This window comes from Ovis aries, chromosome 15 (assembly GCF_016772045.2).
Source record: "Ovis aries strain OAR_USU_Benz2616 breed Rambouillet chromosome 15, ARS-UI_Ramb_v3.0, whole genome shotgun sequence".
NCBI classification, from domain to species: domain Eukaryota; kingdom Metazoa; phylum Chordata; class Mammalia; order Artiodactyla; family Bovidae; genus Ovis; species Ovis aries.
Window position 1 is genome coordinate 54,329,464 of NC_056068.1, and position 13,669 is coordinate 54,343,132.

At 43.6% G+C, this 13,669-nt stretch overlaps 1 long non-coding RNA gene across 1 annotated transcript in view; it reads right to left on the minus strand.

Moving 5' to 3' along the window:
• The window catches only part of LOC121816703 (uncharacterized), a 42,359-nt gene extending 28,989 nt beyond the window's left edge, over positions 1-13,370 (minus strand). The window contains exon 1 of the long non-coding RNA XR_009596535.1: positions 13,238-13,370. This is a non-coding gene — a long non-coding RNA (uncharacterized LOC121816703). The remainder of the gene's footprint in view (positions 1-13,237) is intronic.
• Between the last annotated feature and the right edge of the window lie 299 nt (positions 13,371-13,669).

Sequence of the window (13,669 nt, forward strand, 5' to 3'; positions counted from 1 at the left end):
AAAAGAAACGCAAAAAAGCAAAATGGCTGTCTAAGAGGCCTTATAAATAGCTGTGAAAAGAAGGGAAGCGAAAAGCAAAGGAGAAAAGGAAAGATATACCCATTTGAATAGAAAGTTCTAAAGAATAGAAAGGAGAGATAAGAAAGCCTTCCTCAGAGATTTTTTTTTTCTTCCTCAGAGACTAATGCAAAGAAATAGAGGAAAGCAATAGAATGGGAAAGACTAGAGATCTCTTTAGGAAAATTAGAGATACCAAGGGAACATTTCATGCAAAGATGGGCTCAATAAAGGACAGAAATGGTATTTACCTAACAGAAGCAGAAGATATTAAGAAGAGATGGCAAGAATACACAGAAGAACTGTACAAAAAGATCTTCACGACCCAGATAATCATGATGGTGTGATCACTCACCTAGAGCCAGACACCCTGGAATGTGAAGTCAAGTGGGCCTTAGGAAGCATCACTACAAACAAAGCTAGTGGAGATGATGGAATTCCAGTTGAGCCATTTCAAATCCTGAAAGATGATGCTGTGAAAGTGCTGCACTCAATATGTCAGCAGATCTGGAAAACTCAGCAGTGGCCACAGGACTGGAAAAGGTCAGTTTTCATTCCAATCCCAGAGAAAAGCAATGCCAAAGAATGCTCAAATTACCACACAATTGCACTCATCTCACACGCTAGTAAAGTAATGCTCAAAATTCTCCAAGCTAGGCTTCAGTAATACGTGAACCATGAACTTCCAGATGTTCAAGCTGGTTTTAGAAAAGGCAGAGGAACCAGAGATCAAATTGCCAACATCCACTGGATCATGGAAAAAGCAAGAGAGTTCCAGAAAAGCATCTATTTCTGCTTTGTTGACTATGCCAAAGCCTTTGACTGTGTCAATCACAATAAACTGTGGAAAATTCTGAAAGAGATGGGAATACCAGACCACCTGACCTGCCTCTTGAGAAATCTGTATGCAGGTCAGGAAGCAACAGTTAGAACTGGACATGGAACAACAGACTGGTTCCAAATAGGAAAAGGAGAACGTCAAGGCTGTATATTGTCACCCTGCTTATTTAACTTATATGCAGAGTACATCATGAGAAACGGTGGGCTGGAAGAAACACAAGCTGGAATCAAGATTGCCGGGAATATCAATAACCTCCGATATGCAGATGACACCACTCTTATGGCAGAAAGTGAAGAACTAAAGAGCCTCTTGATGAAAGTGAAAGAGAAGAGTGAAAAAGCTGGATTAAAGCTCAACATTCAGAAAACTAAGATCATGGTATCCAGTCTCATCACTTCATGGCAAATAGATAGGGAAACAGTGTCAGACTTTATTTTTGGGGGCTCCAAAATCACTGCAGATGGTGGCTGCAGCCATGAAATTAAAAGACGCTTACTCCTTGGAAGGAAAGCTATGACCAACCTAGACATCATATTAAAAAGCAGAGACATTATTTTGCCAACAAAGGTCCATCTAGTCAAGGCTATGGTTTTTCCAGCGGTCATGTATGGATGTGAGAGCTGGATTATAAAGAAAGCTGAGTGCTGAAGAATTGATGCTTTTGAATTGTGGTGTTGGAGAAGACTCTTGAGAGTCCCTTGGACTGCAAGGAGATCCAACCAGTCCATCCTAAAGGAGATCAGTCCTGAGTGTTCATTGGAAGGACTGATGTTGAAGGTGAAACTCCAATACTTTAGCCACATGATGCAAAGAGCTGACTCATTTGAAAAGACCCTGATGCTGGGAAAGATTGAGGGCAGGAGGAGAAGGGGACGACAGAGGATGAGATGGTTAGATGGCATCACTGAATCAATAGACATGGGTTTAAGTGGACTCTGGGAGTTGGTGATGGACAGGGAGGCCTGGCGTGCTGCAGTTCATGGGGTCGCAAAGAGTCAGACACGACTGAGCAACTGAACTGAACTGAAGCTACAGAGAGGCCATTCCTGGCCAAGAGCACTGCATATGCAAAGCTTTGAGGTTGATTTGTGCATGGCACATGTGGAGGGCTTGCAAGTGACCAGTAGGGCCAGAGCAAGAGTGACAAGCCATGAGGCTGGATAGTGGCAAACTAGATCCATAGACAACACCTCCAACACTACCAGGCTTGTTCTCTTTCAATTATATTTTGCATTGTCGTGTTGATGATCTTTAAAAAAAAAAAAAAAAGTCTAAATACATCCTGACACCTCTGGCCTGGCCCCCTTAGGACTCAGCTTCAGCGCTGGCCCCTGCATTTGTGTGCACCAACCCACTGGCACAAGGAATTCTACTTTGGGCAGCAGTTTCTAATGTATGTTAACAGCCCAGATGTACAGAAATATAATTTTATTTTCCCATAACAGTCTTTCAGCCAAGCTCATGAATCCTCTTTTCAGCTAATGGTAGAAGACTTTTATCTTGCCATTTCAACACAACTTGACCATTTCTGGATAAAACATATCTTCTTTGGGTTAAGTGTTCAAATCCCCAGATTCTCCCTCACCTATCCTTCACCCAAATGGCTCCAGGGCTTCTGACAAGCCTCTCCAGCCTCCCCACAGTCAGGTTTGGATGTTGGCTGCTGGCCTCTGTGGTTCTAATCTCCGGATCCTCACACCTTTGTCATCCTTCCCTCTCCTCGGACCCTCTAAGCCCTGCTCAGCTCCTGTGGGGACTCAGGCTACCTGGTCCACCTTCTCTCCACCCTGTGAGGCTGCTCTCAGGGCTTCCGGCCTGGACTTTTCCCCTCTGCTAGTTGGCTGCTTGGCACCTTGAGGAGCATGGAGCTCCTGTGAAAGCTTGCCTCAGTCTACCTGGAAGACTGTGAGCAGCTGGGTCCCTTGTATGTGACTGGCCCAAACCTATCTCCTGTTTCGAGCCCAAATGGGGGTGGGGACAGGGGAGGAAGGGCCCCCTCAGGCTCCACCAATCCTTTGCGATCTAGCTGCACCCCTTCCAAATAACCCCCTGCAGCTCTCCCTATTTTTCAGAGGTGGGAAAACACCCCCTTCATCACCACCTGTATGAATTCTCCTCTCCTCCATGGCAATTTTTTTTTTTTTTTAATGGCTGTACACTCAAAGTTCCCCAGGCTCTGTCTAATCAGACTTCTTGCTCCATAAAGCCTGACCTTGCAATGAAAGCCTGGGATTTTGAGACATTCAGCCCTTCAATTCCCTTTCTTGTTCCAGAGTCTATCCACTCTGCCCTGGAGGTGGTAAATCCCTCTGCTCTCTCATAGTTCTCTTGCTGAGCAAGCTGGCACACTCCTGCCCTTCCTCCACAGCCTTCCTTCTTGGTGAATGAACTAACAAAAGGCACTACAGGAACAGCAGAGTCCAAACCTAACACAGCCAGCTGCTACCTGGATCCACTGGTCCTTCACGAACATCCACGGCTGAGGTTCTGCTCCAAGCGGTCAGGAGTCGGTCCTGACATGCGCACCTGCATCAAAGGTGTTCCTGTGCAAGGCTCTCACTGAGCACCAGGCTGCAGTTTTAAACTACAAAGGGAGGCAATAAAACATTTTGCTTATGTGTTTGTTTCCCTTGAACCAGGAACAGTAGTTGAGAGCTAGAGCTAGATTAAAGGTAGAGGTTGACATTCTTAAAAAATTATCAGTGTTGAAACTGCTGAAGCTCATGTGCCTACGGCCTCTGCTTTGCAGCAAGAGAGACTTCTCTCACAAAGAGACGCCCAAGCATCGCAAGAAGAGTAGCCCCTGCTCACTGCAACTAGAGAAACCCCACATGAAATAAAGACCCAATGCAACCAAAAATAAGTAAATAATAATGAAAATTATCAGTTGGCCCATCCACAACCCTATCACCCTGCCTGGATCAATGCAAAGAAAAATGTCTGAGTCCAAAACCAAAGTAAAACTGGTTATTTCACAGAGGAGGGACTTAGAGTCAATTTTTATTTCCTTTTTTAAACTTAAAAAAAAAATGATCAGTGATGTTCACAAAAATAAGCAATTCATTCCTTTAAAAAATTCTGAAAGTTGGAACAAGAAGATGCACTTAGAGTTTATTTATTCCCTCTTACAACAATATTTAGTGAGCACTGAGTATATGCTGGGAGCTGCACCAGGGGGATAGCAGTAAGCACAGTGCCTGCTCCCAGCTTCACGGGGCCTAGTGGGAGAGGCAGGCAGCAGAGAGCACACACATGAATGAGAAAATGCCACAGCGATGGGCACAGCACAGCAAACACAATACTCAAAAGTATTAGCAAGATCTTGATGAATACATCTGCACACCCATGTTCATGGCACCATTCTCAACAGCCAAAGGTAGAAACAACCCAAGCGTCTATCAGCAGATGAATGAAAAAACAAAATGTGGTCTATGCATCCAACAGAACATCATTCAGCCTTAAAAAAAATACTGTCACATGTTACTCACAGATGAACCTAGAGGACATAATGTTAAATGAAATAAGCCAATCACTGAACAACAAATACTGTATGATTCCAGCACAGGAGGTTCCTTAGAAGAGTCAAATTCATAGAGACAGAAAGAAGAATGGTGGTTACCAGGGGCTGGGGGACAGGGGGATGGGGGGGGTTACTGTTTAATGTATACAAAGTTTCAGTTTTGCAAGATGAAGAGTTCTGGAGATTGAACAACAGTGTGAGTGTATTAACACTACTGAATTGTACACACAGAAATGGTTAAGATGGTACATTTCATGCTATGTGTATTTCACTACAATTAATAAAAGACACCAGTGCTCAGGTGTGATCAGTGCTGCTGACATGGACAGAGACTGGGCAGGAAATGATGAGGGGCAGGGCCCTCAGGGAGGAGAGTACCTGAGGTGTACAGGTGAGAGACCTGGTGAGGGCAGAGTGGTCTAAGCGGAGGTGTCTGGGGATGATTCAGATGGACTGAGGGTTAGAGTAACCTGGAGAGCAGGGGTGCCCAAACCATGCCATGGGGTCCCCAACAGTCATGGCAAGACATGTACCCAAAGGCAAGGGAAGGTTCTGGAGGGCTTAGTCACAGAAACATTTATGAAGATCACTCTTCTTGCCAGATGGATGGGTTAGGGGGCAAGAATGGGGCCAGGAAGGCACTTAGGAAGCACCCACGGGAGCCCAGACTAGGGGGGAGGGGTGCCCTGCACTCAGATGGTGGTAGCGTGATAGAGAAGACAAATTTGGAGAGATGTGGGTGATGGAATGAAAAGGGCCAGCTGGTGGACTGGCCATGGAGAATGATCCTCAGATTCCCTCTAGAATCTATTAAAACCTGACCTCTGCAGCCTCCATGATTTCAGAATTCTTCAGTGTGTGATCTTGTTTGATTCTTGTCCATCCATGGGTGTGCAGAGTGGATTAAGAAAGAAGATTCAGAGGGCTAAGGGACAGGGGTCTTTCCTCAGGTCTCCTAGTGTCTGATGCCCCAGCCCAGCCACCAAAGCTGTCTCAGGGTGAACACCCCACCCCCTAACAGGCAAGAAGCTGCTCCTTTGATCTCTTTCTCCTGCAACATAACAAGCAGCATCATAGCCAAACACTCAAAGGTTATGCTGTGAGTCATACAAATTATCTCTATAGCTTTTGTGTTATCTGTTACCTTCCTACTTTGGATCTGAGCAGGAAAGTAGGTTGGTTTGGCCTCTTCTGCTTGCCATAGAGCTATGGTATTTAGAATTTTGTGTTTTTCCAGGAAGCTATAAATAGATATTTTTTATTTTTAAATTTCTGGTTGCTCATTAATTCTTATAAATATCTTCTCATTCCCCAAATTAGAGCTCCAACTCTTTACACAGTAACCCTATTCTTCTTCCTCAAGCTCTCGAAAAGACAGGCAATGGCTTAGCAGTGAGCTACTGGGATTTTTTTTTTTTAAAGAGTATGTTTTAGCACATCTGAGCTCTTAGACTAGAGAGATGATTCTGGTCCTAAGTCATAGCAAAACACCTGCAGAGGCCAGGTGGGGAATGCAATGAGCAAAGTGGTTCAGGTGTCTTAAGATAATATTCTTTCAACACAGAGGCTCCTGCACATTATGCTCTCCATCATTTTCCCTTAAATATAGGGCCCTCTCGATCTGTCTTTCACATTTCCATTTTTAGAGAGAGAAGTTTTAGAATAATCCACTTCCTATCTACATGAAAAAGAATTCAGAATAATGATAGTAAAGATGAGCCAAGATCTCAGAAAAAAGAATGGAGGCACAGACCAAGAAGATAAAAAGAACAAGCAAACAGATGAACAATACAATAACTGGAATGAAAAATACACTATAAGGAATCAATAGGATAAATGAGACAGAAGAACAGATAAGTGAGCAGAAGACAGAATGATGGAAATCACTGCCATGGAACAAAGAATGAAAAAAATGAGGACAGTCTCAGAGACCTCTGAAATAATATTAAACACAACAACATACACATTATAGGGGTCCTGGAAGTAGGAGAGAGAGAGAGAGAAAGGGTCTGAGAAAATATCTGACGAAATAACATCTGAAAACTACCCTAACATGGGAAAGGAAATAGTCACCCAAGTCCAGGAAACACAGAGAAACCCAGCCAGGATAAACCCAAGGGGGATTATGCCAAGACATATAGTAATCGAATTGACAACAATTAAAGATAAAGAAAAAATAGTGAAAGCGACAAAGGAAAAGCAACATTTAACATACAAGGGAATCCTCCATATATATATATATATATATATATATATATGTATATGTATATGTATATGTATATGTATATGGTATATAAGCTGGTTTTTCAACAGGAACTCTGCAGGCCAGGAGGGACTGACAGGAAATATTGAAAGTGAGAAATTTTCAACCAAGAATACTTTACCCAGCAAACTCTCACTCAGATTTGACAGAGAAATAAAAAACTTTAGAGACAAGCTAAAAGAATTCAGCACCACTAAACCGGTTTTACAACAAATGCTAAAGAAAGTTCTCAAGGTGGAAAAGGCCACGAATTAGATATAGGAAAATTATGGATGAGAAAGCTCTCCAATAAAAGCAAACATAAAGGTAGGAAATCATCCGCACAGAAATATGATATCAAAACCCAGCAAACATGAGGAGAGTACCAATGCAGGATATTGGAAATGCATTTGAAGTTAAAAGACTAAAAAGTTAAAGCAATCCTTTTTATACATATACTGCTATATCAAAACCTTATGGTAACTGCAAAATGAAAATCTACAATAGATTTTGTTGCTGTTCAGTCACCAAGTCATGTCCAACTCTTTGCAACCCCATTACCTGCAGCATGCCAGGCTTCCTGTCCTTCACTATCTTCCAGAGTTTGCTCAAACTCATGTCCATTGAGGTTGATTGTGATGCCATCCAACCATAGACACACACACACACACACACACACAAGGAAAAGGAATCCAAACAAAGCACTAAAGTTAGTTGTCAAATTGCAAGAAAACAAAAGAGGAAGAAAAAAAGAGACCTACAAGATCAAATCCAAACCAATTTTTAAAATGGCTATAAAAACATACATATCAATAATTACCTTAAACATAAATGGAATAAATGCTCCAACCAAAAGGCATAGATTGGCTGAATGGATACAAAAACAAGACTCATGAATATGCTGTCTACAAGAGACCCACTTCAGATCTAGGGACACATACAGACTGAAAGTGGAGGGATGGAGAAAGCTATTCCATAAAGTGGGATTATTTTACAGAAGACAGCCATCAGGTACACAGGCTGGGCAGATGCCCTTGGCCTGGCCTTGCATATCCAGTCAATTCTTGTTACTCCTAGTCTTTTTGTTCTGGGAAGTCAGCATGATCCCAGCGACAATGGACCACTCCGAAGGGAGGGAATACAGAGTTAAGTCCTTACAGGCTTCTGGTCACAACATTTCCATCACCCAATCAATATGTAACCTTGGTTTACGTTTCCTGTTGAAACATGCTGCATGTAACACACACTGGAAGCATGAACACAAACTCAGGGCAATAGCACTGTGGCTCATGCCTGGAGGAAACTACTTTATATTGTCTGCCAGATCCATCACGGCCTTCCTGTGATCAGGATCCCAAGAAGCGCCACAGCATCACTCGTGAGGACCAAAGTAAGCAGCTAAGTCACCAACAAAAGAACACAAAGATACAAGGACACTGCACTAAACAGACAGCAAAAAGGCTACTTGCTCACAGCAGGAGCTGGACCGGGAAGGCAGTGTCACTTGGTTCCCCTTCAGCTGCACGACAAGCGCGTCAGGTGGGCCACATGTCCCACTGCTCTGTGCATACCCACACACGACCACAAAATCTCCAGGAGATTGGTTTCTGGGCTCACAGATGCATGTCAGCTAGCGGCAGCATGGCATATACCAGTGAAGAGTGAGGGTCAACTGTCCTAAGGTGAACCCGGAGGCCAGTGAGGGCTGAGGTTTTTTCCTTCTTTACCTTTCTGATATACAATTCACTCACCGAAAAATTTACACTTGGTAAGCAGATAGCTTTATGGGGTTTATCTTTCCTTGTTTTTAAACTCTCCCTTCACTGAAATATAAGTTCTAGGAACATGGGGATTTCACTCATCTTGATTGTCTTCAATCCACTGCCTGAAACAGTGCCTAAACACAGCCGTGCTTGTTAAACGCGTGCATGATTAAGTAGGGGAGCCATACGGTGCGGTCACCTGAGCTCCAGCTTCTCATCCGCAGTCAGTTATTCTCCTGTGCACGCCCCGCCCCCCCGAGGTCTGTCCCAGTGCTGGGCACATATAGGACTCTCAAATACTATTTAATGAGCTAATACTGAAAGCAGCTATAATATTTACTCACCATAGGTGAATGACTAACAAGTACTTTCTGAACGTGATTCTGTGAGAATAGGATCAGGAACTCTGATTAAGGCAAAAAATTCAAGATTCCAGTATTTTTCAATCCCTTCCCCTGCAGATCATAGCAGAAAAAACATTCCAAGTCATGCATGATTCTTTGTAAGCAGTCGTGCTTGCTCCCACATAACATGTCTCAGTAAGATAATGTCCAGTTCCGTTTTATTGACAAAGAAGCTAAACTTGGGGCACAGAAAGGTCTCCTCCCCAGAAAGGCCTCACAAATTCATAAACATCCAACTGGATTTTTTAAAAAAATGTGCTCTAAAAACAAATTTAGGAGACACATACTATGGCACATAAAATAGAATGGTGACATAAAATAGAAACACGAGGACCAAAAAATACACATTGAAAACAAGAGAATGCACAAAACCACATTCCAGAAAGTCTGACTCATTGGCTAAAGGTGCCCAGAAATTTGCTCCTAAGGTATCTTGAAACCATTGGGAGGAGGCAGGAGTGATCAGCTCTTGGATTCACCTCATTCATTAATTTAGAAAATAAAAAGACTGTTCCCCCCACCGCAACCCTCTACTTTTCCAGTACAGAAATAATTCTCTGTTCTTTAAACGGTCCTCTGGCACCCCAGAGGATGCCCAACCTCTCCCAACTTCAGACCAGGCCCCCTCTGCCAGCACTGGCTGGGTTCGTGCAGCCCAGAGGGCTGAGAAACAGAAGCCTATTAAAAATGTCATTCCAATTATTTCCCATCCCTCTAAAGTTGTTTATAGGAAACAGTATTGAGTTTAATAGTATTTTAAATGCCAGGCTCAGAGGGTGAAAGGTTAAAAGTGAAAACATGCTAATACGCTAATGCAAAGGAGACCACTAAATTATGTAGGAAGGGCTGCCACCACCTCCCCCACCCCCAACGTGCCACACACACACACACACACACGGAGCTTCACTGAACTTTTAACTCAAACAGGGCATCAAGCACAAAGGCAGTGACACTGAGAATACTTGTGTAGTCATAACAAAACCAAAGCTATTCCACATGCTGTGATCTATTAGGAGCACATGAATCTGAGCTCTCAGTTGCAACTAGACCAAGGATGTCAGAAAAAACAGCTGCCTCCAGCAAAGTGTAGTGGACTTGGACTCCAGTTCCAGTTCTTTTTTTTTTTTTTTTTTGGAGGGGGCAGCGCATCTGTGTGACCTCAGGCAAGGTATTTCACCTCTCTGGACCCCAGCCTTCTCATCCACGAACAGCAACAACAATGATGATGGTGAATGTTATCAAGGGCTTACTCAGTGCCAGGCACAAATTCCAAGTGCTTTACAGAAATTATCTCATGTAATTCTCATAACAATTCTATGAGGCACACACTCATTTCCATTTTACAAATAAGCATAGAAAGGATCAGGCCAACTGAGGTGGTCAGAATGGATGTTCTCAAAAGTACCTTCAATTCAAAAGGCTATCACTCCTGATTCCACTTACTGTCAGCGCCAAAAACACAGCCTTATGCCAAGAGCTTGCTAAGAGGTCTTCCCACAAGTTTAAAATATATCAAAGCTTCTGCCTCTTGTAAAGATGAGGTCCAGGGGTCATCCAACAGCAAGAAAACAAGGCCTCTAAAATTAACCTGCCAGCCTCAGACATTGGGCACACCACACCTGGGCTTCCCAATGCCCCAGTCTGCTCTCTCACTGCAAGCCAATATCTGGGTACCAAAGATAAAAGAGATGTGAAGGCAGTCTCATGGATTTCACTGTAGGTAGTATTTAACCTTTGCTTTGGTTTATGGTTTAATTCTTGGCTATATCCACGCCCTGGTCCTTGGAAGGGGCTGTGTTGGAAGACCAGCCTCCAAGGACAAGAGAGGGAAGGAGGCCCGTGTTCACAGGCAGCCCTGTTCCAAACCACTCTGCCCAGTGAACACTGCCTCTCCCACCTCGGGGCTGAAACGCAGAGTCCATGCAACCCACCTGTAACCCCCAGGGCTGACAGGAGGGATGCCCACGCCTTCCTCCTCAGGAGCACAGGTAGAGCCAAGGGACTTGCCCCCTCTCCCAGCCCAGCCCTCAGGAAGTCAAACGACCTCCACTCAGAATTTCCCAAAATTGATTTTGCATCTTTCTGCCAAGGCACTGGATAGAAAAATGTCAGTCAGATAGAAGACCATTGAAAGTCATGCTCAATTGGTGAGGAAGGGTTTTTTGTTTTTTTTAAATAAAAGAATCTTTTAGCCCTTCTGTCCTGGAGAGTTTGCCTCATGAGTCCAGCTGATCTACACACACCTTTTTATGGCCAGGCTTGATGGACATGGTTTACAGCCTCTGTGTCACTCAATAAAAGGCAGATATAGCTGAGACACAGACACTTTCCACGCCTGTTGTCTGAAATTCTCCCCCTGGAAGAGCAGGCCTGGCGGGGAGGGCTGAGGACCTGCAGCCAGAGGTTCTGACAGCACCTTCTGTGCAGCTTTTAGCAACACCTGGAAATTGCTTTCTCACCTGAAAAACTGCTTTGATATAAGAACTAGGCAAAGCTACTCAAACACATACAACCGATTCTCTACACGCTCGTGTTCACCATGCTGAGAAGACTCACTGTTAACCACAACTGCAGTTTTATGTTGGATCACAAAACGACACTGTATATTTATGGGGGAAATCCATAATTGGAGTAACCATAATAAAATGATAGTAATTGCTTTAGCACACTGATTGGTTCCAAGGTCTAAACTTTATATTGAGATCAAGAGAAATTTAGAAAGAGTTACTTACAGAGCTTTAAAAACCTTTGAAATGAAGCTAAAAAAAAACAAAAAAACAAAAAAACAACGGGGCTTTCCTGGTGGCTCAGTGATAAAGAATCTGCCGGCCAATGTAAGACACACGGGTTCGACCCCTGGTCCAGAAAGATCCCACATGCTGCGGAGCAACTAAGCCCGTGCCCACAACTACCGAACGCGTGCTCCACAAGAGAAGGCACTGCAATGACAAACCCGTGCACTGCAACTAGCAAAAAGCCGGCGCGTCAACAAAGGCCCAGCACAGCCAAAATAAGTTCTTTAAAAAAAAAAAAAAGATATATATGAAGACTGAATTTAAAGCTAGTCCAGTACTAAAGCAAAGGAGTGGCCTAAGGACAGCTCTTCCCCACTTCCTTTATAGCCACAATGCAATTATGGCCTTAAGACGACTGCATATCTATATGATCTATGCTTACAAGGACTGAATTTGAGCCACTATGTGCCTTACAAATAGCCTTAGATAAAATACACACATTTCGTGTAATAAATGTATTTCTTCTCTGGAGGTCTTAATATATATACACTCTTATCTGCTCCCTCAAAGTAGAGCCCTGGATCAATATTTCAAACACTCTTACTTGATTATACACTTCACTCCTCTTCGCCCTCAACCCCAATAGCATTCCCCTTATTTGGGTGGCTCAGCACAACCATAAACCATTCCTCACGCAAGTTAAATGGAGAAGGTGATGGCACCCCACTCCAGTACTCTTGCCTGGAGAATCCCAGGGACGGGGGAGCCTGGTAGGCTGCCATCTATGGGGTCGCACAGAGTCGGACACAACTGAAGTGACTTAGCAGCGGCAGCACGTAAGTTAAAAACTAATAAAAATATAGAAGCTTTGGTCATTAAAAAAAAATAATACAGTGTTCACACACAAAAAAACTTTTAGGATATAAATATTCTTAAAATGTGTTTCTCTTGCAACACATGGCAGAGTTCAGATTCTTTGTGGATACTCCTAAAACACACTTACACGTGGGTGAGGGCTAGATTTCTTGACTTTTGGGCAAAAGCCATGCTGTTTAGATGCAATATCATCTTTTAAATAAATTTAAAAATCAACACAGAAAAAAAGAAAGGGTTTTGGAGTGTAGAAGTTTAGGCTCTGAGTGATTTTTGGAGGGTTATGATTAAGTAACGTGTTAGACACGAGTTCAGAAAAGGAACCACTGCACCAATACATCACAGCACCATCTGAGCTGCCATTTCTAAAGAAGCTTTAGCTCCATAGGGTGGAAAGCACAAAGAGGGGGTGCAATTCCCACGGTCACAGTCTGTGACACTGTGACAGCCAATGTCGGATGACTGGCAGCCATCAAGAGCGGCTGCCGGGGACAATCACCCCCAAGGCATTTCTTCCTATTCGCACAGGGAACCCACAGATTCCTCTTGTACTTGTGTTGGGCGTATTAAGAGAGGCCCTAACTCAGGCTATCCACCTCTGCCCATACTCAAACTGAGTGAATGAGGACAAGAACACAAACACAGGAGATTTTTACCACAAGCCGTTCCTCTGGAATTCAGGATGTGTTCTCTGTGCTGTCCCAGTTTCTGCACCCCCTGCCCCCACTGAGGGGTGAAGGATCAGTATCAGGTTCCAGCAATGGACCTTTGTTACACCATCTAATGCCAGGAAGAACCTTACCTTCCTCGTTTGTAAGAGGCGAGGCCAGGCCCGGAGCTCTGCTCTGAACATCATGTCTTCGAATCACCTCGCTTTCCTACTCTCACGGCACATGCATTATAACCCCACCCTGGGCTAGCATCCAGCCTATTTTGCATGGGTCTACAAAGACTTGCCAAGGACCACCTGCAGGAAGGCACATAGATGCTGATTTGATTCAGGTGAATTAAATCAAGGCCATCAAAGTGAATGAGAAAAACCCAGTACTCAATATCCCTGTTGGTCAGCAAATAATACTCACAAGAAGATATTCCAAATCGTCTTCAAAGCGAAGATGGAAAATAACAATATAAAAAGCAAGAATTCCCTGAAAATGTACAGATAAACAGAAAATACAAATCTAACTTCAAAGGTACAGCTTGAGGTAAACACAGCATGATTTAATTCACCTGA